This window comes from Macrotis lagotis, chromosome 5 (genome assembly GCF_037893015.1).
Source record: "Macrotis lagotis isolate mMagLag1 chromosome 5, bilby.v1.9.chrom.fasta, whole genome shotgun sequence".
Lineage (NCBI taxonomy): Eukaryota > Metazoa > Chordata > Mammalia > Peramelemorphia > Peramelidae > Macrotis > Macrotis lagotis.
Genome location: NC_133662.1, coordinates 108,423,061 through 108,447,945, shown reverse-complemented (window position 1 = coordinate 108,447,945; position 24,885 = coordinate 108,423,061). Strand labels below are relative to the sequence as shown.

At 37.2% G+C, this 24,885-nt stretch overlaps 1 protein-coding gene across 4 annotated transcripts in view; it reads right to left on the bottom strand.

Annotated features, from left to right (window-relative positions):
* Window positions 1–2,013: 2,013 nt before the first annotated feature.
* SOBP (sine oculis binding protein homolog) overlaps window positions 2,014–24,885 on the bottom strand; it is a 232,902-nt gene continuing 210,030 nt past the window's right edge. For 3 of the 4 annotated variants that reach the window (XM_074187282.1, XM_074187283.1, XM_074187284.1), the window contains one exon: window positions 2,014–2,097. The gene's annotated coding sequence lies outside the window, so the exon portion shown is untranslated. Of the gene's footprint in view, window positions 2,098–4,604; window positions 4,678–24,885 lie in introns of all 4 variants that reach the window. The other variant, XR_012468508.1, reaches the window with a different exon arrangement.

Here is a 24,885-nt window from a genome sequence, read left to right as displayed (position 1 = left end):
TAATGAGAAAAAAAAACCCAACAGCAGCACAAGTTAGTGCATTTTTTTCTTAGAGATTTATTTTTGTTTTAATAAATCTGACACCAGTCAGGGAGAGAGAAAAAATGTTGTGAGCCTGGAAGAAAAATGAGCACAGTTCAGTACCACTTCTCTTTATGTGTGCATGTGTGTATGTATGTGTGTGTATACACATGTGTTGGGAGAGGGGGAAGGAGGTTGATGCTTGTTGGGGATGGGGGTGGGATTTCTTTTTAATTTGTTGCTGGAGGTTTTTCTTTTGTTCACTTTTAAAAATCTCTCCCCTGGCTTGCGAGCTTCCGCGAGCTTCCCCTCCCTCCCACCTCCCCTTCCCTTGCCCCACGATTTTGTTTTTAAAAAGCGAGCTCGCTCGCCAGGTGTGTTTCCCAAGCTCTCACAGCTCTAATAAATAAGGAGCACCTGTAAAACAGTAGCTTGACTCGTTAAGTGAATCTGTACAAAGGAAAATATAGAAATACAGTATGTACATAGTGCCCGTCGTGCCCCATGTCTACAAGGCTCTGGCTCTGGGCATAGGTACCCCTGTCCCAGCTCTGCTGACCCTGCGACCAACCAACCAACCTTCCCTTCTTCTTCTGTCAATTGCTCGTTGGTTCTGCTCTGCAGCCTTGTAGGTGAGGGTGCACTTGGAAACCTTCAGCATGAACAATTGCTTTATTCGAGTTAGTAAACAGATACACTGAATCACAAGGTGATCGGAATTTTTTTTTCTTGGTTTTCTTTTTTGGGGTTTTTTGGATTTTTTTTGTATATTTTTTTTGTATTTTTTTTGTATTTTTTTTTGTATTTGTCAGAATGGGATACTCCACAACTGTCTCACCAATTCAGTGCCAGTATACATGCTCTAGTGGACTTTTGGACTCTCGGCTACGACTGTACAAGTGCACACAAGTAAATCTACCCTGTTATCCTCCACCCACCGATTGAGGATCGAATTGCACATTTCTCTTAACCATGACAGGAGAAAGCAAACAGTGAAACAGAATCATGGGGGACCTTTCTCACTTTACTCCTTGTTTGCGGCGGTTTGTCCATACCATTCTAATTATCATGAAAGGGCGCTGCGTATGGAGAGATTGTCTCACTGGCTTCCTGGATCACTGAAAACCATCAGGGCTGAAATTTCATCCAAGTCTTTCGTGACGCCCAGCAAATATTCCTCTCATATTATTTTACACCTTGAGGGAATTTTGGTCTTTAGTTCAACACTCTTGCTCTGTTCCCAAATGGGGCGCTATTTAGGGGAATTTAAAGAGAAAGCTGAGAAGAATAAACATTTACTGAGTTCTCTTGGCATTCCGTCTCTGAAAAACCACAGTATAAACTATTCATGCTGCTTCTTACATCTGTCAAATCAAAAATTAAAACCCATAAAAGTGTAACACTGAAAATATGGCATTAAAAAGGATAAAGGTGGCCTTTGTAAAAATAACAAGAAAAAGTATATTAGCCAATAAAATATTCTAACTCTTCATTTAAAAGTGCATCCTGGGTAGGCTAGAGATGACTCTGAAGCGTTGTGACTCCAGTTGAATCCCTTTCCCCCACCAAAACGTGAATAGTATAGGTCCAAAACCGTACAATGCAAATCACAATTCTTAGTGTAGCAGCAAAACCACAGCAGTTTTTGAAAAGACAAAAAAAAATCTTTTGTTTTTAAATCCATATCATCTTTCAATCTCACATTTCTGAGCCTTGAAGACAGAGAGGGAAAAGTACCTACATTGGTCCTTGTGGTTTATTGGTGCTTTTTTTGTTTTTGTTTTGTCTTGTTTTAAACCATGGGCAAAATCCCTAACTTCTTCTGGGGATGAGAAGAGGTGGCAGCAGCAGGAATGCTGAACGGGCTTGGTGGGTCCAAGATGTGCTGGCTCTTTTGGGCCAGAGGCCACCGTGGGAGGGCAGCTTCCTCTGAGACGCTTAATGACAGGAAGCTGCTTTATTTACTTGAGTTTTAGCCAGAGGGGTGGTGAGCTGACCAGCTGGTGTCATTTGGTGGAGTGACATGGTTTGCTCTGTTCCCTTTCTCCATGCAAGGTACCCTGTGACTGAATATTCCTGAAAAACAGAAGAGAAAGAGCCAGTCAGAATACATTAGAACTGAACACCCCCCAGCAAAGGAGAATGAAGGCATGACTAAGGCAACATTCAGTTCATTCCTTCTGAGCTAAGAAGTGTGCTGAGAACTAAACAAGCATGGCTTGCTCCATGAACCTCTGTCCCAGGACTGCTAGAAGTCAGTGCCACCAACTTCACATGACCCACTGAATTGACTCTCTAAACTGGAATCTCTTTTGGAATACTTCAATCTAATACATATACAATTAACACCTCCCAACCCAATGACCTCGAGCCTCACTTTAAGTCATAGCTCATATCACTCTATTTTATTTCACTTCGGGGAGCTGAGGTCTTCAGATTAATTCTAGACCTCTTAATAGTGAACAGAGCCATGATTAGGGCTCTGCAGCTCCAAAATTTAGCCCTTCCTACTAAGCAAATGATCTCACTCTGGGGTGTTTATTGTAAAAGCAATGAGGCCAAGAGATCATCTTTATAGCCAATGAAGTAATTACCTACATGGAGACACACCTCTTAAGAGGTTTCTCCAAGAGATGGAGTGACGTCCCCAGTGGTGGGAATGAATGAGTCAAATTTCAGATGCCAAATTCGCTCAATCAATTCACATATGCCTCTGTTTTTCCAGCTCTTCCCTAGAGGAGATGAGCCGTTCACATCTTTACATTACAAAACCAAATGGCTGGCAAGGGTTGGAAGAAAACCACCTATCTGAAGCTCTCTGAAACTGTAAAGACATGCCCTTTGCAGGATTCCTCAATCTCCCAGTGTGGGTTGAAATCTAGCTTCCTTAGGAATGTCTATCCCAGCACAGAACTTTATCCTGGCTCTTCATTCTTATTAACTTATTTCAATGTCGTTAAGATACATCCAGCTGGTGATCACTTTAGACCTAAAGCAGTTCATTTAGATTTGAATGTTGTGACTGGGATAATAAAGATGAGTTAGACTGGATTTCATAAATTGGGTACTGGATTTCTTCAGAGGTCATCAAGTTCAATCCCATCGTTTTAAAAATGAGAAGACTGAGGTTAGTGATAAGTGATTTGCCAAAGATAACATTAGACCCAAAGGTAGACTTGAGCCCAGGTCTTCAATTTCAGTTTCAAGTATAATACTCTTTCTGGCTGCATCACATCATCTCATTTGTAGGCAGTGTCAAAACAGAGTATTAATTTAAGAAAAGAAGATAAAAAGAAAAAAGAAGAAAAGGGGGAGCAAGGGAGGGAGGAAAGGAGCAGGTCTTCTAATCATCCAGACAACAGTGAACATTTCTTTTCTCTCTTCACAAATGAGGATATCAAAAATGTGCCCAGCTTAACTTTTGCTAAGATGAAGTGGAGGCAGGAGGCTTGTAAAAATCTTTACAGCTAAGGAGAATGTTGTTAGAAATAACAAAAACTCCATTGTGGTTGTAACAAGAAATTAGAATGAATTTAAGACAGTTTTTTAAAAAAGTCCATTGGGGAAGAACCAAGTTTAAGTGCATCCTTTGTACAATGCCTACTCAATGACTGATGTTAATGAGAATGGTATGAATATGGCTCTTGGTACTTTCTAACAGCAAGTTTGGAAATTTAAATGTGCACATGGTAGGAAATACCAGAGTTCCCAGAGTAATATTAAATCCCTAGCACTGTGTGCACTTAAGATGTACATTTAATTGCCAAATTAAAAATGTAAAACACCACAAATATGCAACAGGACTGGAGTTCCCCACACATGAAAACTTTTTATCTGGCATAGTTAGTTCTAAAAATGTAAATACTTTATCACATTGTGAAGTTTTATAACTTTCCATTTAACTGCAAATGTTTTTATAAAAGGGAGAAGGGCGGGGGGGGGGGGGGGGAGGAAGAAGAGGCTACAAAGAAAAGGAATTGGAAAAGCAAGAGGAATTTAGCCAGTGAGTTGGATCATTTCCCTTTGTAGAGTAACAAGAACTGTGGACGCTTCTGTTAGTGACAGACAATATTGACAAAGTTTACCACTCTTCCTTGGGGTACAGGAAAGTAATAGGATATGGTTTTTCAAGAAGAAATGATGAATATGAAGAATTTGGAGAAATCAGGGGATACTTGTACAAACCAGTGCAGAGTAAAAAGAGTCTGCTCAGGAGCACAATTTCCACAATGACCACAATAGATAAAAGAAGGACAAGTGTTAAAAAGCCTTCAGAAGTCTGCTCAATGTAGTGACCAACATGACTTTAGAATACTCCTGATGAAGCCTGTTTCTCCCTGAATGAGAAACATTGAATGGGATATGCATTTTTTTTAAAATTTGGGCAGTGTTTTTGATGTTTACTTAATTACACTTGTTTCAAAGGAGAATTCTCATTGGTTATGATGGGGGAAGAGGGTGAATCGGTAAAATATGACAGATTTAAATAAAAGAAAGAAAAGTGTATCAATTAATTTTTCAAAAAATGAAAGGGGCAAAAATTAGTTTGGAAGGAATCATAGAAACAAGGCAATTTTTATTACCTTGTTAAACACTTTAAAAACCATATTACAGTAGTTTATGATTTTCTATCCAATCCTCTTTTTGTTCTTCTTTCTATGTTTCAATTTTGTGTTTGTTGATTGAGTTCATAATAAAAAAAACAAAGAAAATGTAACATTAAATTAAATCATTCTTCAAGGGAGTCAATATTGGCATCAGGCAGAATACAAACTCATATACTTTGTGCTTACATATATTTGTTTTTGTTACATTCTCCCCACACTCCTAAATAGAATGTAAACTTCTTGAGGGGAGGGATTTAATTTTGTGTTTGTAATCCATAGTGTGTTACACATAGTATGTTAAATGTTTATTGAATTGAACTAAGTTGAATTTAATTAAGAATATAAAGAAAGTATCTTTTCACACACATCTCCATTCTGGAACTTACTGATTAAGTAACTCTTTACCCCTAATTTTTCTAGGATTCAGTTTCCCCATCTGCAAAATGGGGATAGCAATTCATTCCCTTCTTAGTTGACAGAGTTGTTATAGCAATAATCACGTAAGATAATGTGATAAAGTTTTGTAACAAAATATAAAAAGGATCTCCTATTTCAAAAGTGTGGAAATTTAGTAGGTATGTTCCAAGGAGTTACCTCAGGTCACTGGAATTGAGTGACACAGTCAGGGTTCCATAGTTACTTTCAGAGGTAAGTTTTGCCACAGAAAATACCATATATAAATATATGTGTATATATATATATATATATATATGTATACATACACACATACATATATAGATTGATATAAATTGTCTATTGATGAGGATGATGAATATGATGATCACAACAAAAGGGTAAAAAACAAAGAGGAGGTAAAGGAGGAAGAGAACTTACATACAAGCTTTTCAAACTTGTTTGTAAATCATATTTTTTCAAACTTTGAGGCTAATTACTTATGAAATAATTTAGAAGTTTCTATGTACTACCATTTTGTATCATTTTCTTAATGATACTGAAATTTATTTTTCAGTGTTTTCTCTCTTTTTCTGTCTTTCCTTCTCCCCCTCCCCCCCCAAAGGAAAAATATGTCAAATAAGTTTCTGAATGTTCAAATTCACTTTTTAGACAGATATTAAACTTGGAAAGCATTAGCCTACCAAAAGAAAAAAAATTCAAGGCATTTATAAATGACTGCAAAATAATGAAAGCCATTTTGGAACCCTAACTATAGCATTCACCGTCACAAACGCTATAATAATCATGATTATTCTCTGGTATCTATTATTGTCTGGTAAATAATATGTGTTTTCCCTGAAAGTTGCAAAGGGTGCAGCTGCACCATACGTCTATTTTTGCAGCCCAAACTCCTGCTGCTCTGAAAGCCTCCTCACACACAGCTTATTTTAAGTGAATAGCAGAGCAGACAATTTGGACTGTGTTTCCTTCACCCTGGCTACATGTTTCCTATGTCAGGGACAACCCCAGGGGCCAGATGGTGGCAGCAAAACTCCCTTTCTGTAGCTGCCATTTCTGGGGATAGGACTGAAGCCAAGTTCACTTCAGCCCTCTGAGGCTTTGCTTGGTTGAGGTCAGATCCCTTCTTGAAGATAAGCAGAGCTGTTACTGAACAGATTGTCTGTGTAGTGTAAATGAAGAAAGACCACATCCCTATGGTATCTGGAAGTATATCTATTTGGAAAGCAAGGCTAGTATAGAAGTGAGGGAAGGGACTATGGAATGTCTGAGTTGGAAGGGAACCCAGTGATCAAAAAAGTCCTACCCTCACTTTCCAGATTTAGAAACAAAAATCCAGAGAGAATTTGTAATCTGCCCAGTTTGTAGGAAAAATGAGACCTGAATTCGAGTCTCTTTATAGCTAGTTCATGGTTCTTTGTACTATATTGTGTTGCTTTTAAGAAAGTTTGAAGATAAAAGATTTCTCAACTGCAATTTACTATTATATTTTTGTCTCTGCAGCATGACCTTATAAGAAAGTTGGACTAACATGCTACCATTTCCCCATCTATGTAAATGGAAAATTGCCACATGAAAAAAGTAAGCAATGTCTTTGAGAGCTTTGGATGAAAGTGATATGTTGCATGCAGAGTGACTGCAAACATAAGCAGCTGTCTAATAACTTTAGATAGAGATCTAATTTCTCTAAGTTCCTAAGCAAAAATTTTAAGAGTCTTATACTACTTAATTGACTGATAGCTAAGTGTATCTCTCACAGAGAGGGTCCCCCCTTTCCTTGGTATCATTTAGGTAGTAGTTAAATCTATCTAAATATATATTCTCTGCCTCATTTAAGGGATGAGATACCTGGCTCACACTATAGCACAGATCAAAAAAACACTAAGTGTCAATTATTTTTGAGCATTTCTATTGCTTGATCCTTTACTAAGAGAAGTCACAGAATAGTGGATAGAGAGAGAGATTCAGTCCTGGCCTCAGGAAGGCCTAGGTTTAAATCTCTCCTCTTTCATGACCCTAGGCAGGTCACTGAATTTCTCACTGCCCAGGCAATTCTCTAAGGCTATGACTTGAGATCTATAGTTAAATTGCATTGGAAAATGGAGTTTTCTGACTTAGAATTCCTCACACCACTGAAATCACAGGTCAGGACCAATAACTCATTTTAAGAAAGCTTCTGACATTTTAATGATAAATTACTAATAATAATCCAGCCAAACATGCTTTCAGAATGATGATATATAGCTTGCCACAAAGCTTAACCACTTTTTCTGGACTAAGGAATCTTTTTTTTTTCAGGTGAAACAACTGCAGGGCAAGTATACTGTGAGCAAAGGGGTGGGAAGAGGGAAGGATCAGTTTCTCTTCATTTGCATCCGTTTTCACTTGCAAGAAATTGCTGTAGAGTAGCGATGAGGGGTTACAAACTGCAATGAAGTTAGGAGCTCTTCATCGTGAGTATATCTTTGCCTTCTCATCCTCTGTGACTCCTGTTTTTGTCCTATAAATCTTCCACAGGAGGAAGATGCCTCCCAATATGCAGAGGCCTTCTTTTAGGCTTCTTGGTATTATGCTGGTTCAGAACAACATTCTGGCTGTCCACCTGTCATTTTCCCACTCATTATATGACCAGTCCATTTCTTCTGCTGGTAATACATCCCTTTGATGATATTTTAAATTTCTACTTCATGCATATTATTGGAAAGTTTGTAATCTATTTCTACCACCATGTATCTCTCCATTGCTTCTGGATGACCCCCATTTTGATTTCTTAGAAATTCTGGGATCCCATGATTTGTAGTCATATAGCCTTACCAGAAGAATACAAATGTTGAAATGATGCATTTTCTTTTAGGAAGAAGCTTAGAATCTCTGGAAGTGCTGCAATCCAATCTGCTCTCCTCCTCCTATTTAATTCCATCTGCAGTATTTGTCCAAGATTTAGGTACTGATGGAAGAGATCTATGGGCTATCCAACCAACTGTATATCACAGTCTGGAAAACAGACACTCTTCATCCACTTTGTTTTTCAAGTGTGGATAGTAAGAATGACCTCTTTTGAGTGATTATTAATCTCATTTTGGAGACCTTACTTCCATGCTCCATAAGTTTTAATGGCTTTCAATTGATTCTAGGATAAGATACAAACTGCTGTGGTATTTAAAGACCTTCTCAGTCTGAATCCAATCTGTCTTTCCAGACAGATTTCACTTTACTCTCCACACATTTTTATATCCCAGTACTTTCTGTTCCCTATACCACAACATTCCAACTCTTGAATCTGTATGTCTGTATAGTCAGTCTACCATGCTGAGAATACTCTCCCCCCACTCCATTCTGTTTCCTATAATTTTTATAACATTTTAAGGCTCACCTCAAGAGCCATTTTCTGCAAAATGATTTCCTGAAACTCCCAGTTATCATTGCTCTCCCTTTCCAACAGAATTACTTTGCATCACTACACATGTTTTGCATTTATCTTTATATTTGTTGTTACCTAACCCCCAGTCCTGCCCAAAAGAATATAGACTCCTTGAGGGCAGGCAGTTTTGTTTTTATCTTTAATACCTTTAATACAATGCCATACTCATAGGAGCTTAATGACTATTTATTGAATTGAATTAAACTGAAATGCTCTGAAATTTGATTAAATCAGCACATAGCTATCCATTTATCTATGGATAGCTATGTGCTGATTTCATCAAATCTCAGAACATGTATGATATTAAATATGTTTGCAGGGGACCCCCTTGTTGAAGGTTTAAGTTGCATTTAGTTCTACAAAAGCAAAATAGATTTTTTTTATAGTCAAACAACAAATGATGAAATCTTTTTTAATCCCTTAAAATGTAAACTCCTTGAGGATAGGGATTGTTTTGTCTTTCTTTGTATCCTTAGAGCTTAACATAGTGCCCATTAGATGTGAAGAGCCTATTTTTGCAAAGACTTTGTAGAGTTGAACAGCTGGGTAAGACGTTCCTGAGATCTTCTTGATCCTCTTGTTTTGGGAGTAGGATTATAATGACTTTTTTCCTAATTATTTGGTGTCCTCCCTTCTTTCAGATATTGTGGAAATTGATACTTTAATATCCTCAAAATTGTGTCATCTCCAACACAGTGCTACTCAAAATATATTTGGACTTGATCCAGCTGATCCTCTCATTTTTGTTTTCTTTAGTGTAGTTTCTATTTACTCATATAAAATACTGAGAGTTGTGATGACAAAATGTGGTAGTTTCACTTTCATTGATGCAAAAGGGCTTTTTTTAAAGAGAAATCTTTACAGATCTTTTCTATTTTTTTAATCTCCTTGCAATCCTACTTTCATTCTCATTCTTCAATTTTTCTTTAGATGATCTGTCTTAATTGGGTTTCTCACTGAGTTTCTTTTTGTTTGTTTGTCTTTTAGGTTTTTGCAAGGCAAATGGGGTTAAGTGGCTTACCCAAGGCCACACAGCTAGGTAATTATGAAGTGTCTAATGTCAGATTTGAATTCAGGTACTCCTGACTCCAGGGCTGATGCTCTATCCACTGCACCACCTAGCCGCCCCACTGAGTTTTCTTATACTCTTTTTCCTCCAGTCTCTTCTCAATGCTTTATGAAGTGATATTGATTATAATCTACCATCTTCCTCCATACAATTTTGTAAACAAGTTTATATTCTAAATCTATTTTGCCCTTGGCTATTCACTTAATAAGGAGACCCAAGTGTTTCTGGATGTGGTGGTTTTTAGTTGGTTGTTTTTTCAGCATTCTTTTTGTGAAGTTAAGAAGGACAAAAATATGGCCAATTTTTATTACCTAAAAAAGTTGATAATACATTATACTCCTTGTAGTTGTCTGAGCTACCCAATGAACCTTGGAGTTACAGCTAATTATCAACCAATGAAATTGTACTAGAAGGAAAAAAATGTATTTCAATTGTTGAAAAATTTCCTTGATTGACTTTAAATCACTCCTTGATCAATTTCTCCCTTCTTCCACCTTTCAGCACAATCAGGATTCATTCTTCTCCTCAATGAACTTTGGTAATTTTCTCTCATGATCCAGTCCTATTCCTGCTTGGGACCAAATACCTTGAAACTATGATCAGAAGGTATTGAAAAAGCTCCCCTATATGGGAAGCAAAGTCTCATCCTGTCTCAACCTCCAGTCTCTACCAAGAGGGAAACTGAGCCACAAGGGCTAATATTTTATTATGCTGGTGCCCCTCACTATTAGTTAAAGATCTTCAGTAATGACTTAACAGTGGCCTTGAAAAACACGGAAGGTTGAAGTTTTCTCACAAAAGGTCAGTAATAGGACAGCTAGATGGCACAGTAGATAGAGCACTGGCCCTAGAGACAAAAGGTCAGTAAGAAGAGAGAACAATGAAAGAACCTAAAAAACATAGAGCCAAAAACCATCTCATGGCCTCTTGAAGGGTTTTCTTTAATATCCAGCATAAGAAAAGTAACATTAGCATGATTTATGATGAAGATAAACCTGGGATCATTTACCAATTTGTAAAGGAACCTCAAGAAATACAAAAGTCCCAGGAGATTCTGTGGAGTGGCAGAAAGAGTCAGTTTACTCAAGGATGCTGGGAGCCCTCTGCTTTTTAAGCACACTGCTCAGATAAGACTAAAACGTCTCAACTGGCACTGACACTGAAGTAATAAAATTTTATTTTTAGCTGTAGGTTTTTGTTGTTGGGGATGGGGAAGAAAGTTGATTTTTGTTTTTTTGTTGGGTCCAGCCTTGTGATTTCTTTGGGATAGGGAACTCTAGCAAAGTAAACTCCCTCTTCCAATGCAGATGAGTATTTATTCTGTACTTTAAGTCTTAGAGAGTTGTCTGGGGACATTGAGAGTGTCTAGTCCAGGGTCACACAACCAGGATTTATCAAAGACACAGCTTAAATCCTTAGTCTTCCAAATGCTAAGGTTGACTTTCTATCCACTAAACTATCTGGTTCTCCTTAGTTTTCTTACCTTGTTATCTCACATTGTAAGTTTCTTTAGAGCATAGATCATCTACTCTTTGGTCTTTAATATAGTCTTTAAAACTTCTCCTTCTCCAAAGTCTACACTGTAGGGTACTGCCATGGAACTCAATAAATTCTTTTGACTTATTGACTGAACTCCTTATTTAAATACCTTGGGTCTATGGTGAGAAGAGATAGAAAAAGCTTCCAATCAGTCACATCATTGACTCGGGCAGTCCCAATCATCAGTTCATATGATTAAATCAAGTCATTAAGTTCTGATTGTATCAATGTTGTTTATCTGGGACAATCAGATGTCTCATGGGGACTAAAATCCTCTCAAGTAACCATAGTTGATTTCTCAAATCACAAGGGTATAAAACTCAAGCAGTTAGTGAATAGAGGCTGTCTGTGCAGTCTGATAAATCTCCCAATGAGTTCCCTGATAATCATTTCATAAGAGCACAAAGCTCTTCTTTGAAGGAGCTGAGATTTATAAAGACTTGTCATGAAATAATTATTTTCTCCTGATAAATTATTTTTAAGTAGCCTATGTCAGCATAAAAAAAATTGGGGGGAGAGGGTGTGAAGTAAAGTGAAATGAAATTTTCTTCCAAATGGGTCATTGGTTAATTAAAGTAAATGAAAAACATCACTGGATTTTCAAGGCAAAACTGGAAATAGAACACAAAACAAAGGGGCAAGGGAGACAGAGGATCTAAGGTCAGCTTCACTCTGACTTTTAAGCTTCATTTTGATCTGAGTTCTACATGATTAGTGATAGCCTGTCCAAAAAGGTAAGACAGTTCTCAGAATAACAAATATTGTATTACAGCTCAACTAATTGTGGCTGCTCCTTCCTTATCTTCCTTCCTGCTTCCCTTCCATCCTCTTTCTTTCCTTCCTTCCTTCTTTCTTCTCATCTTTTTTCTTCTTTCTTTTCTTCTTCCCCTGATACTTTTCCCTCCTTTTAGAAAGTTTTCTAATTCTTTGGTCAATAAGATCACAACCATACAAAAACCTTTACTGAACAAATTATATCTTTAATCTTCTGCCATTATTTAGGTGGCTCATGGAAGAAAAAAGTTTCATTTATTCATTCATTGCATGGACATTTATAGAGTCTGCAATGTATATGCCACTGTATTTATTCTTATAAGGATGGGCTACAATTTATTATTGCCACTAATGGGATACTATCTAAATTCTTTCTTTCCCTTTGCCCACTACTCTTCTTCTATACTTACAGAATCACAGGATTTAGAACCAGAAAGGACCTGAAAGATCATCTTCTCCAACTTTCTCATTTTATAGATGTCAAAACTGAAGTCCACAGTGATTATGTCAGAGATTTGCTCAGAATCATGCAAGTTAAGGACTCAGTTAAACTGGCATTTGAACCCAAGTTTTCTAGCTGCAAATCCAGTTTTCTTTCCATACGTTACATTGCCTAATTTTTAGTCCAACTGAGATCTGGATGACCAACCCTACATTTGTCTTCTCCCCAAAAGTAAGTGGCAATCTTCAAATAAACAGCTGATAGTCTGTGACATCTAGACAATGCTAATTGCTAAAGGTTGGTGGCAAGGTCAATTCATAAATAGGGGAAAATAAAGAACAAAAGTGTTCTATGATTATACTTTCATCACAAAGGAACTGTGCAGAACTGTTGTGAAGAAAGCACTTTCTAAAGTACTTTAAGTGATAGATAAATATAATTTTATTAATGTTATTTGAAGATTTAATTGACCATTAATTTTCTGGCTCCAGCTCCATTAATTATCTGATATCATTCCTGAACCCCCAATCTTGCCATTGCTTTATATTTTCTTCTTACTTAATATATACTTTTTGATATACTTCTTTGTGTAAATACTATATTCCATCCTCTGCTCCTTGAAGAGCTTGTTTTTGTCTTTGCATCCCTAGCCTCTAGCATAGAGACATGAGTTTAAAATTTTTCTTGAATTGAATTACCTGCATTATTTCCTTTTTTCCAATATCCCTAAGAGGTAGATAGGAGCAGATATGAATATTTTCATTTTATCCAGAAAGATAAAGCCTAAGTCAATTTACATAACTTATTAACTGTCACAGAATGGGAAAACTAGACTCAAAATTCATTTCTGGTTTCCCCCTGCTCTTTTTACCAAACTGCCTTTCCAAACTATCACTTTGGAATAACTAAGGTCCTCATTCAAAAACCTTGGGTCTATGGTGAGAAGGGATTGAAAAAGCTTCAGATCAGTGATATTATTGATTGGGCAGTCCCAATGATCAGTTGTGTTTAAATAAAACCATTAAGTAAATAAAGCCTGAAGTAAATTTTGTGTTGAGTTTGAGCCTTAGGTTTTTTCTAAGGCATTTGGACCCCAAAACCTAGAAAGGCAAAAGATTGTGACCCTAAATCAGGAAAAGAAATGAAAAATGTATACTTTAATTTTTTTCTTTTGTCCAATCAGCTTCTTACTTTTTAGAGGCACAAGTGAAACTTGTGTCTTGTTTGAAAACAGCTGGTTTATATAAGGAACATGTAATGAATGGAGATAATATTAATGAATAATAATAATAATAATAATAATAATAATAATAATAATAATAATAATATAATGAAAATAAGAGCTCTGGTCTTTGACAGAAAAAAATCAGCAAAATATTCTAGTCCCATGCTCCATTTTAATGAGACAGGCAGGTGGTCACTCTAAAGATCTGAGAATTTCCTGATAATGATAACTGCTCAGTCTTTCCTTCATTTAGTGGAAACCTTGAAGCAGTTTTAGAAAATCCCTTATTGGGAATATCTTCAGGTTTGGATTGGTCTGGATAAGTGATGTCAACTCAAATAGAAATAGGGGCCATTAACCCATACATTAAGCTCCATACAGGGTATACTGATCTAGAAAGCCACATTTAAAACTATCTATGTTTTATGGTATTTTTATTTATTTTGTAAAATATTCTCCAATTACATTTCAATCTGGTTAGAGTAGCACTTGGAAATGTGTGCCATATGTTTGATGCCTCAAATCTATGTGCCACCTGAGAATCCATAAATCTAATCCAGCTTGTGCCAAAGAAAGACCTCTAACTCATCTTTTTATTCATACAATAAAGTCAATGATTCTCTCACCTGTGAAATAGTAATCTCTAACCTTTACCTACTTTCTAGGTATATTAGGAGAATTAGTGAAATAGTTTAAGGTATATTCCTAACTCTCAACCATTCTTCCACAATGTGCCAGAGATGGATAATAAGAGGGAGATAAATAACAATAAGATGGAGATAGCAGACATCTGACCCAGTAAAACAATTTTTAAACTCTTGGGAATGTAGGCATCCCAATAGAAGCATATTGCCACTTTCTTGTAATAATTTAGGTGTGTGAAACTTCAGAAACTAAGGATCTCTAGGTTGAATGAAATGAAAGGAAGACTGTAAAGATTGTTCATTCGAGAACAACCTTAAATCTTAAGAGCATTTGGATCAGTGACTAAATGACTCTTGAGTGTCTACAATAATGTCATGCCAACCTGGGCTTTGACTCCAGGATAGTTTGGGTAAATTATTGTGGTCCAATCCCCTGGATGTGCATCAATCTTCTCATTCCTGAATGGTGTCCTCTCCTGTTAGAAATGACTGTGGTGGCATATGCATTTGGCCCTTTACCAGACTGATCTTTGTGCCAGCAGACCCAGCCTGGCTTAGCATTCTCCCAGCGGGAGAAAGCTTGGGGGAGCTGTGGGAGTCTAAAGCTGACGTGAGTGTGGGAGAAGGTTTAAAGCTGCTTTTCAGACAAATATTGCACCTGTTTCTGTGGCAGTCTGGTGCCAGGCCAAGGCCTTGGCCTCTAATGAGTGGTTAGAAAGTTCTGCACAGCCCTCCAGGTTCCATGCTGTGTCATTGAGTGCCCCCAGGCCCACTCACAGGCATAAAGAAAAAGAACATTCTCCCATGTTGTGCCTGTGAATATACAACTTATTTAAACCATAGCATGTGGCAAAGTTCCTCCCTTGTATCCTGGTGAAAAAATTCCACAAGGTTTTGAGTTGACCACTGACTATTAGCCTTTCTTTAAAACGCCTCAATAAACATCAGTGGTGCCAACCTCACCCTACTTCTACCTTTTCTACACATGGCTGACAGACAATAGTCCTCTATTACAAATTTCAACATGCTGCCCTTCTGCCCCATCAAGTAAAAGGTATGTATGTATTTGTGGCCACATGACAGGGACTGACCTAGGCTATTTGAATACAAGGACAAAAAAATAATCAGTCTTTGTCTTCAAGCAACTTAGATTCTCAAATAGACCTTGTGTATAAAAGATGAACTCTGATCTCCTATTGTACAGCAACATCTTTTTCATCCCTGAGCTAACAAGGACCAGATTCTGTTCCCATCAGGCAAATCTGAAGCCCAGCCCCAGACACTAGATTTCTCAAGTTTTAAAGGCAGCTAGTAGATAGAGAAACATAGTAGAGTGTTTGGACTAGGAGTTGGGAATACCTGAATTCAAAACACAAGCATTAAGACCTTAGATAAGTCATTTGACTTCTCATTATCTTTATCTGTCAGATGAGATGAGGAGGGTTAGACTTGCTTCCTTCTGAGGTCTCTTCTATCTCTAGAGCAATTATGTTCTTCCCATTTCTGTCCACTAATCCATGCCCACCATTGTTTTTTAAAATCTAACTCAAATCTTCCTCAAGAAGTCCTCCAGAATTAAGTACACTAAATACCCATCCTCTCTGCCCTTAGACTCTACCTGGGAGGAATCAGTCAGATTAATTTACATTTATTGATATGTTGCTTTATAAATGAATTTTCAAGCTGCTTCCTGCCTATTCTGTTCTATTTCTTCAGCTAAAATGCAAGCTGTTTTTTTATGTGTCCTCTAACAATGTGTATATGGTTCATATGGAATTCAATTCAACCCCACAAAATATTTATTTTATATCCTCCAGGGCCCAGCACTCTGCTAAGGTGCTGGAGACACAAATTTAAAAACATAAAATCATTGCCACTTTTAAGGAAGTAATAATCCAATTAGGGGGAAGGGGAATGAATATTGATATAAAGTCATTGGGATGGGAAGAAGCATTAGCAATTGAGAAATGGGAAAAGACCTCTTGTGAAGAAGGTAGTATTGAACCTAAGCCTTGAAACATTTCTTAAGCACCTAATATGGACCAGGCACAATGCTAAGAAGCTAGGGATTCTAAAATAAATACAGTTAACATGTTAAATGTATTTTACTGATTTTCCTAGATGATCGGCCATGAAGACCCAGCTGTGAATGTTGTCTCTTTTCTTCAACTCTGTATTTTTCTTGCAGATTTCTCTAAAACAAACAAAAAAATTGGTAAAAATAGGATTCTTATCCTTATGGTAATTATCCAAATCAGAATTTCACAATCTCATGGAATTAACCAAAAGCATGTATTAATTCTCTATTATATGGCAGAAAACTTATGAGGATTCCAGATTCTGGAATAGACCATAAAGATCATCGTTTCATTTTATAGATGAGTAAATTGAGGTCCACAGTGGCTAAGTCACTTGTCCAAGGACACAGAGGTACTAAATGTGAGAACAGGATTTGAACTTAGTTCTTTATGTCCTGTATTTTCTTGATTATAAAAATTTTAGTTCTGATATTAAACTAGATACAAACTTTTTTTTATTGTTGTTACTCCTTTTGTGTAAGTGAAGAACTGAGATAGAATGACTATTGACTTAGGCAGTGAGAATGTAACAGAATCAGAATTAGAATCGAAATCATTGACTCTCAACCTTTGTCTTCCTGGACACAGAGACTCTCCCTCTCCATTCACCTTCTCCCTTCCCCACCAGAGTGGTCGAACATTGTTTTTCAGTCATTATTTTATATACAATGTTGATCAAACCTCAAAGCATAGGAAAACAGCCATTATGTCTCATGTTTAGGATTCCATAGTATTAAGTGGGAGGGACAGTGAAACTTGGATGTATTTTTGGTTTGGCAAATGGTTCAAACTATTTTTCAAACATTTTGGGTTTGGCAAAAACCAAAATACATTTTGCCAAGCACTTTGGTCTTAATTTTTAAACCCATGTGTATTTTAAGGGAAATTTAATCTATATGTTTCTGACTCATTTACACTTAACTCATCAAAATGCTGTTTGGTAAGAGCTATTAGATGTCCAAGAAACTTTATGAGTCCTTTTCCTAAGCTATTTTACTCCTCATCCTAACCAGAAAGTTGTATTTAGCCAGTCATAAAATAGCTCGAACCCCAGAGGCCTGAGGTCAGTTTGAAATTTATAACCTCCAAAGTTTAAGTAGATATTGAGCTGGGCAATAATTTCCCCCTTTGTCTTCCTATGAAGGCCACAAATAACAGTTAAATTTTCTATGATAACAGTACAAAGACTAGCTCCCAGCTGATACTGTGTAATAAAAGACCTGATCTATAAAACCAAAAAAGTTTAAAAACATGGCAAGGAGGGGCAACATAAACTGTTTCACAACTAGGTAAGGGTGAATTCCTAACTTACGTTCCAAAGAAAACTCCTAAGTGTCAATTACAATGAAAATATGGAAATGGGATTTCCATAAGAATTTGTGATTTCACATTTTCATGTTTTGCCTTTTGAGGAGATGGCAGGGGGAAAAAACTTTTATTAAGGACAACTTTGTGGTATGACAATTTCTACAAAAATTGTTAATGAATTGGATTGCCAAAAACAGCGCTTGAGTTTAAACCAAAAGCACATGAAATTCATGCATGAATATATGCATGTCATGGTGATCTCATTGCATATCATCTGTAATAACGTTCAGATGCCACTAGATTATAGTATTCTGGTGGGAGGATTTTTTTGGACAAAGTACTTTAAAATGGCAGCTTTAGTGATTCATAGGAGCTTATAAATATTTAAAATATAGGCATCGAACAAATCATAATGACCAAGGTTTACATTTAACTGCATATGCACCAAATATCTTGCAATTGCTTTAAATATAGGTTTGAAATATCAAACGAGTATGTTGATGGGACCCAGAATTTTGCAGAGAAATTTAAACCTGATAGTTCTTTTCCTCACAACATCCAATCTGCACAATTTTTAAAGTGTGTGTGTAGGTTTCCACAAAGGAAGATTATATTACGCGGCCCAAATTTCCAACACAAGAGTCAAAGACTGAAATATAGCTTCTCCCCCCACCTCAACTTTCTTTCAACAAATGCAGTTCAGTCACTTGGCTTCTCGATAATTTGTTATTGTAGGTTGGCTCAAATTTAAGACAGTAACATTTTAGAAACACTTGGAGAACTAAGCCAGCTGCAAGGAGGATATCATTACAAATTGAGACACATGTTGTACAGGAATACCATTCATTTTAAATACCAAAAACATGTCTGGAGGAAATACAGTCATGCAAATGAGCTAGAGATACATTTTTACACTACATTTCCAGAGTTCAGGTCAATGTTTTATATTATATGTATCTATAGAGTTCCTGTATTTCTCCTTTCTGCCTACTTCTTAAACATTTATGGTCTCATGTTTTTATTTTCCTTTTACTCAAGACAAAACACAGCTTGCTATCAAAAGAAAACAGCAAAGGAGGGGTTGGGAAGAAGTGAGAAGGAAGCCAAATCTGGCACAGAGGAAGAGGGAGATTCCTGAACTGAACTGGAAAGTAGCTTGGGAAGTGCAGCAGTTTTCACTGGCTTAAGTTCTGAACCCATGACTGCCCAGGGAGCCATTTCTGCCTTTCTCAGACACCTACTGATGATGTGCGCTGTGGCAACACACTACCTTATTGGAAGCATAACTTTGATCTCTGCTGCTGTGATGAACCTCTCAAGAACAGCCAAGCCCAAAGGTTGTCAGGGAGAGCTTTTCTCATTTTCCAGCAATGAAAGACTTAGAGCATTTAGGAATAGTTCTAAAAATGTGTAAAGTCATTCCTACAACCATGATGAGCATTCTTGGCTCTGATTTATCTCAGCTAAGATATTGCAACTGACCCTTGACATCCTTTGGGTGTGTTTACTTTCCTGATTGCCTCCAATTTGCAATCATAAAATCAATTTCCACCCCACCCTGCAATTGATTGCTTTTCAGAATTCTATGAGACTGAACAAATTTTCAGAGATTTTATATTTAGTTGGTGCTTTGCAATATAAGTCTAAGATAGTACCTACTCCAGATTTCCCTAAGCTCAAGTTAAGGTTAAGGAATGGTGGGGAACATTTATCCTTTTAAGGTATTTCCTTTCCATTCCCCTGAAATATAATTACTTTTTGAGCCAATCTTTCCTGGCCCCACCTCATAACTCTTCTGCCCCCCCCCCCAGCAAAAAAGACCCAACTCTCATTAAATAGTTCATACAATTGGAGTATATAAGTGACTTAAATAGTCTTCTGAAAATTATATGTGTTGTGTTTAAAATAGCAACCAAGTGGCACAAACTCCATGCTGGGAATATTAAAAGAAAAAAATACATGACTCTCTTCATTCCTTTTGGCACACCCTTTTTGACATGTTGTTCTGGAAAAGGCTGAGTGTTTGGGCTCGGTCTTTATGGAGTAAATATTTCAGATCATACAGTATTGTTTGTCTCCAAACTTCTGTGCCCCATGGTATGGTGTGTCTCTGAGAAACTAGGTTTTAAATTACTGTACCTTGACCAGTCAGGAAAATTCTGCCTGGGTACCACTAGGCGCAATTTATTGGCAGTCAATCAGGAAACTAATTTCTAGGAATTCTACAATCAAAGGCTTATAACTTTCCTTCATTCCATCCTTCCTTCCTACCCTCTCTCCTTCCTTCCTTTCTTCCTCCCTTCTTCCTCCCTTCTATCCTTCCTTCCGCCTGCTTCCCCTTCAACATAAGTATACATGTTCTGCAACAAAAAATACATTCGAGTTGTTGTTTTGTTTGGGAGTGAGGGTGGGCTGGGAGAGCCACAAAAGTGTGTGTGTATATGTGTGTGTGTGTGTGTGTGTGTGTGTGTGTGTGTGTGTGTATTATATATATATCAGTTCATTTTTCCCATAAATATTGGTTTTCTGTCATATAGACATCCCAGTTCTTACTGCTTTGACAGAAACCATTTAATTACCTTATTTTTGGAGAGCAGATTTCTATTTAACACTTACATATAATCTGGTAAAGATGGCACCTTTTAGAAAAGGATAATGTGTTTCTGCCCTTTCTTTTCTTCTTTTCTGGGAATGTGAAGAAATATCTGAGTTTGTTTCTTTGGATTCTATCACTTGAACAAACATCCACTGGAGAAAAATTTAGCTTTTTTTTTTAATACTATGTAAGACTTACACAGTTGCTTCTCTTTTCAGGATAGAGCCTATGGTACCCTGGAAACATACTGGAATCTTTTCCATTGAGATAATTAACTTCCCCAGGGCAAAGAGCAAATTCCTAATTCTCATGTAGTTAAAATACAAATTCATTGCTTAGCTCACCTGTCTCTGGTAGGAGAAGGTACAAAATTGGAATGCCCTGTTCACCTTTTGGAGGGAAAAAGGGAAGAAAATATGTCAATCCTTTGCCTTTCTATTTTGTGTAATCTGGTTGCATGGACCACTAAAATCTGATTGAAATACTATGTGAAAGCCAGATGTTTCACATTCTCAAAATCGTTTACCTTAAATCACTTCTCATAATCCTGCCAACATAGAGTATGTGAATACAGACAAAAAGAGACAGGCAATTTTAGAAAGCCTCTGCTGACAAACCTGAGACAATGGATGCAACAAAAGCTCCCAGTTAATCACTATATATGTCTATGAATATGTTCACACACTGGCTTTTTTCACTGAATATCTCAGTGACATTAACTTAGACTTGACCAACCACATATAACCCTGACCAGAGACAAAACTTGAAAATCAGGGAATCAGGCTTCTAATTAGCATTTCCAATTACAAATTAATTGGGACCTTAAATAATCTCCTCTGGCCTGGTGCCCCAACAGCTCATACTTGAACTGGTTTCCTTTTCTAGCTGTCTTTTCTTCCTTTGTTTTTGGAAGGAGGTGTTCAGTGCAAGCTTTCTGAATATGGAGTTTGACTTCAGAAACTTCACCACAGGCAAAGCCAAGCACTTTTCTGTCAAACTCTTCTGTGGAAGAGTTTAAATTGACAAGAAGTTACATGCTATGACCACATGTGTGGTTTCCCTAATGAGCAGAAATCCCTGTCACACAACAGTCATTTTAGTTATTGAGATTACATGACCCGACTAATAATTAAACTCCAAGGGACCAAACCTGCAGCCACTGCCTCCAGACTTCCCAGAGTAAAACCAAAGAGGCCAAACTCTTGGGACAGGAGTCTCCTGGAGTTCTAAAGAATCAGGGCTACATAGCTTGAGTCTAGAAAGAAAAGAAAAACAATCATGGAGAGAGAAAGGACCAATTTTCATTTGATTTTTAAATTGTACAGGAAAAACTCTGAATTACTATTTCCCAAAATGAAAAGTTGCATGGGTTGCTTTTGCTCAATCAGTTCTGACCCACCATCCTCTCTCTAGGAGTGGAAAATATGAGTGATGAAGTTACACTTTAAATTTTTTCCACTGATTTGAAAAAAAATTAATCAGAATATTTCATTTCTTTGGAAAATGGATGGTAGTGGTGATGGTGGTAGTGGTAGGGTGCTTTTGAATCTCAACAAACATTTGCATATGGTGGCTCTGAACTCCTAGTTATACAAAAAACAAATATAAACTTTGGGGATTCTGAAAATGTACAAATGCAAATAGTCCCCCTAAACCACTCTTGGGCAAAGACAAATAAAAAAGATATTGCCTTTATAAATAGAATTCTTTGTGGACAGGACACTTGGAAAAATGTTTATCCATTTTGTCTCTTCATTTGGGGAAAAGAAATTTCCCTTGTTCTATAGGAGATGCAAAACTGGCCTTTCAATTGTCAAAGGTTTAAAGATAAGGGATGGCCCTGAAGTGTGCTTTTATCTTCATCTAAGTTTAATTTGTATAGCAACTACAGGGAATACTATATGTGCACTCATGTCACTTGTAATCCTATCCACCTACAATATACAAAAGAATATACAAACTCATGCACTTAGGGACAGAATTACTTCTGACCAGAATCCCTTAAAAGCTTTCTGGGTACACCACAGTCTCTCAGTGAGATAAGATTATTTTGCTAGGTGATTATGTTATTGGCTTCAAACTATAGACCTTTGATCTTGTTTAAGATTATTAGAAAAAAATAGAAATGCATTATGGGAAATGGGTTGACTTGAAAGGGAAAAAGGTTGAAGAAACATTTCTGATGCTAGTAGCAGATGGTTCTGTACAGTTCTAAGAGTGCCAAAAAGAAGAGTCTTCCAATAAGACCAGAACATCCCTCAGCAACACCTTCCTGATCATATCCCTGAATGTTTTGATTTTTATCATTCACCAGTTCAATATCAGACAGCTGTCACAAAGTTTCAAAATCCATTATTTAGAACTTAGTTTTCCTATTTGGGAAATCCTAGGATCCCAAATCTCGCAACAGAAAGGCTTGATATTAGAGCAATCCTTTCATTTTATAGATGGGACTCAAGGTCATTAAGTGACTTTTCATACAGCTAAAAAGCAAAGTAGTAGGATTTAAATCCAAAACCTTTAACTCCAATACCAAGGTTCTTTCCATCATATGGCACTGCCTCCTAATAATATGGCTAAGGGTTTAAAAGCATGAATGTACATGTATAAGCACATATTTGCTTTTATGTATATGTATCGATATATATATGTATATATATATATATATAATATATACACACATACACACATATACAGGGGGCAGGGTGAGCACAAGAAGAGGTGTGGATGCTAGAAATTAATTATAGCAAGTTGAGATTATATTTGCATGGTTGACATGAACCTACAATGGAAAAACAGAAAACATGATTTCCTGAAATTACCAAATTCTCTCTTATTTGAAAATTGCTCTGTTTGTTGCTAAGTGGCTAAAGCTAGAGGCAGCAAATATATATTCCTGACCCTCTGCGCCTAAGTAGAGGATGAGAGGAAGTGAGGGTGCAGGAAGTAAGAACCACCACAAAGGATCTTTCCCCTCCCTGCCCCCTCCCACTTAAAATTCATAGAAAACCAAGTTATAATTTTTTTTTTTTGGAAATGGATTGAAGGAGGCTTTCTCTATTATCCAATGACTTCAAGTCTCTATTTGTCAGGCCCTGGACCTCTTCTTGACTAAGAAACCAGTCTATTCAGAACAAAATGATGCCCCTTTCTCCTCTGTATCAATGGCCCCTTTCAAGTTTATATCCTAATGATGCTATTCAAGGCTTGGCCACCATTATTCTCAGTTCTGGAGGGATAATTGCTCTGATGCTCATTTGAGAGAGTGGACTTTGTCTACATTTTGAAATTGAAGTTAAAAAATAGTTACATGCTCCCATGCTTTTGTTGCTGTTTGGGGTGGGGGGGTTGAGCACAGATTCTCACCACCTGCTACTAATACTCACCAAATCATAAGATCACAAATCCAAATCCTAATTTTATAGTTGAGGAGGTATGGGATTTGCCCAGAGTAACTCAGCAGAAAAACTGAGATTAGATTTCTTTCATGGGAAATCTTTCAGCTAAGATGACCAAAGGAAGATTCTAGAGACCTGTCTTTGAAAAGTTGGAATTCTGTTTATGGAATCAGTAACACAAGGTCTCTATCCAAAACTTTACTGGAGTAGGTACTCAGTTCTTATTTAGCCTGAGGACTTTTTCCCCCTCCAGAACAATGGAGAAACTGAAAAAGCTTTTACCTAGTGGGAATTTCCTTTATTTTCTTCCCAATTCTAGTGAGCTCCTTTCCTGGGACCCATCTTCTTTCTTGACTTTTATTTAAAGGTTAGTTGCTCACTTTTTAGGTCTTATGAACATAGATTTAGATCTATGGTTCATATAGGTCATAGATTTGAGCTCAATCCCAAAGACCATCAATCCCAATCCCTTGATTTTACAGATAAGGAAACAGATTCAGAAAAGTTAAGAGTCAGAGGTGGGATTTAAATGCATATCCTTTGACTTCAGAGTGACTTCATTTTCCATTGTTACTATGCTTAACAGCCAGGAAGGATTCCAGTAAAGATGGCCTCTGACAGTTTAGGGAGGTACCCTTTTCTCACTTGAAGTGTACTTTCAGTTCCAGAGATGAACTTTAAAACATCAATTGCCACTCTATTATACTCTACTTTCTCCTCTCTGCCTCCCCCTGCAACCCCATCTCAAAAGCAGGGGACAGGAGAGAAAGCTGTACAGTCCTGAAGGACCACCTGGCTTTCCCAGACTTCTCTGAGTAAAGCCAAATGGGGAGACCTTCTACTGCTTCTCTTGAGACTCAGGGCAGCAAGTATTTTTCCCAGCTGCCTGACTGGCAATGGTCCTGAACTCTGGGCAACAGAGCTTGTTCTTAGCTCATCTCTTGGACACTGATGATGATCTTTACAAATAGAACACAATGACTATAATGGAAACTTGATGGCTTGGGAAAATTCTAGCCAGTGGTGTGACTGGTACCAGAATATGTCAAGATGGGTGGGTCACTGGCTAGTCAGACAACTCTTCATAGTTGCCACCCCATGACTAAAAATTACAGAAATCCCCCACTAAACTTTCATCCTTCCCTACAAAATCTCCCCACCCTGCCATGATTAAAGAACACAGATTATACAATACAATGATAAAATATAAATATAACTATGACATCCCACATTCCTCTCCCATCCTTATTGTTTCCTTTTTTTTCTTGTTGGATCTACTAACACCTCTGATTTTGTCTCATCACATAGTCAAGTCTATGCACACCTTCAGACAGATAGGAGAGGCCTTT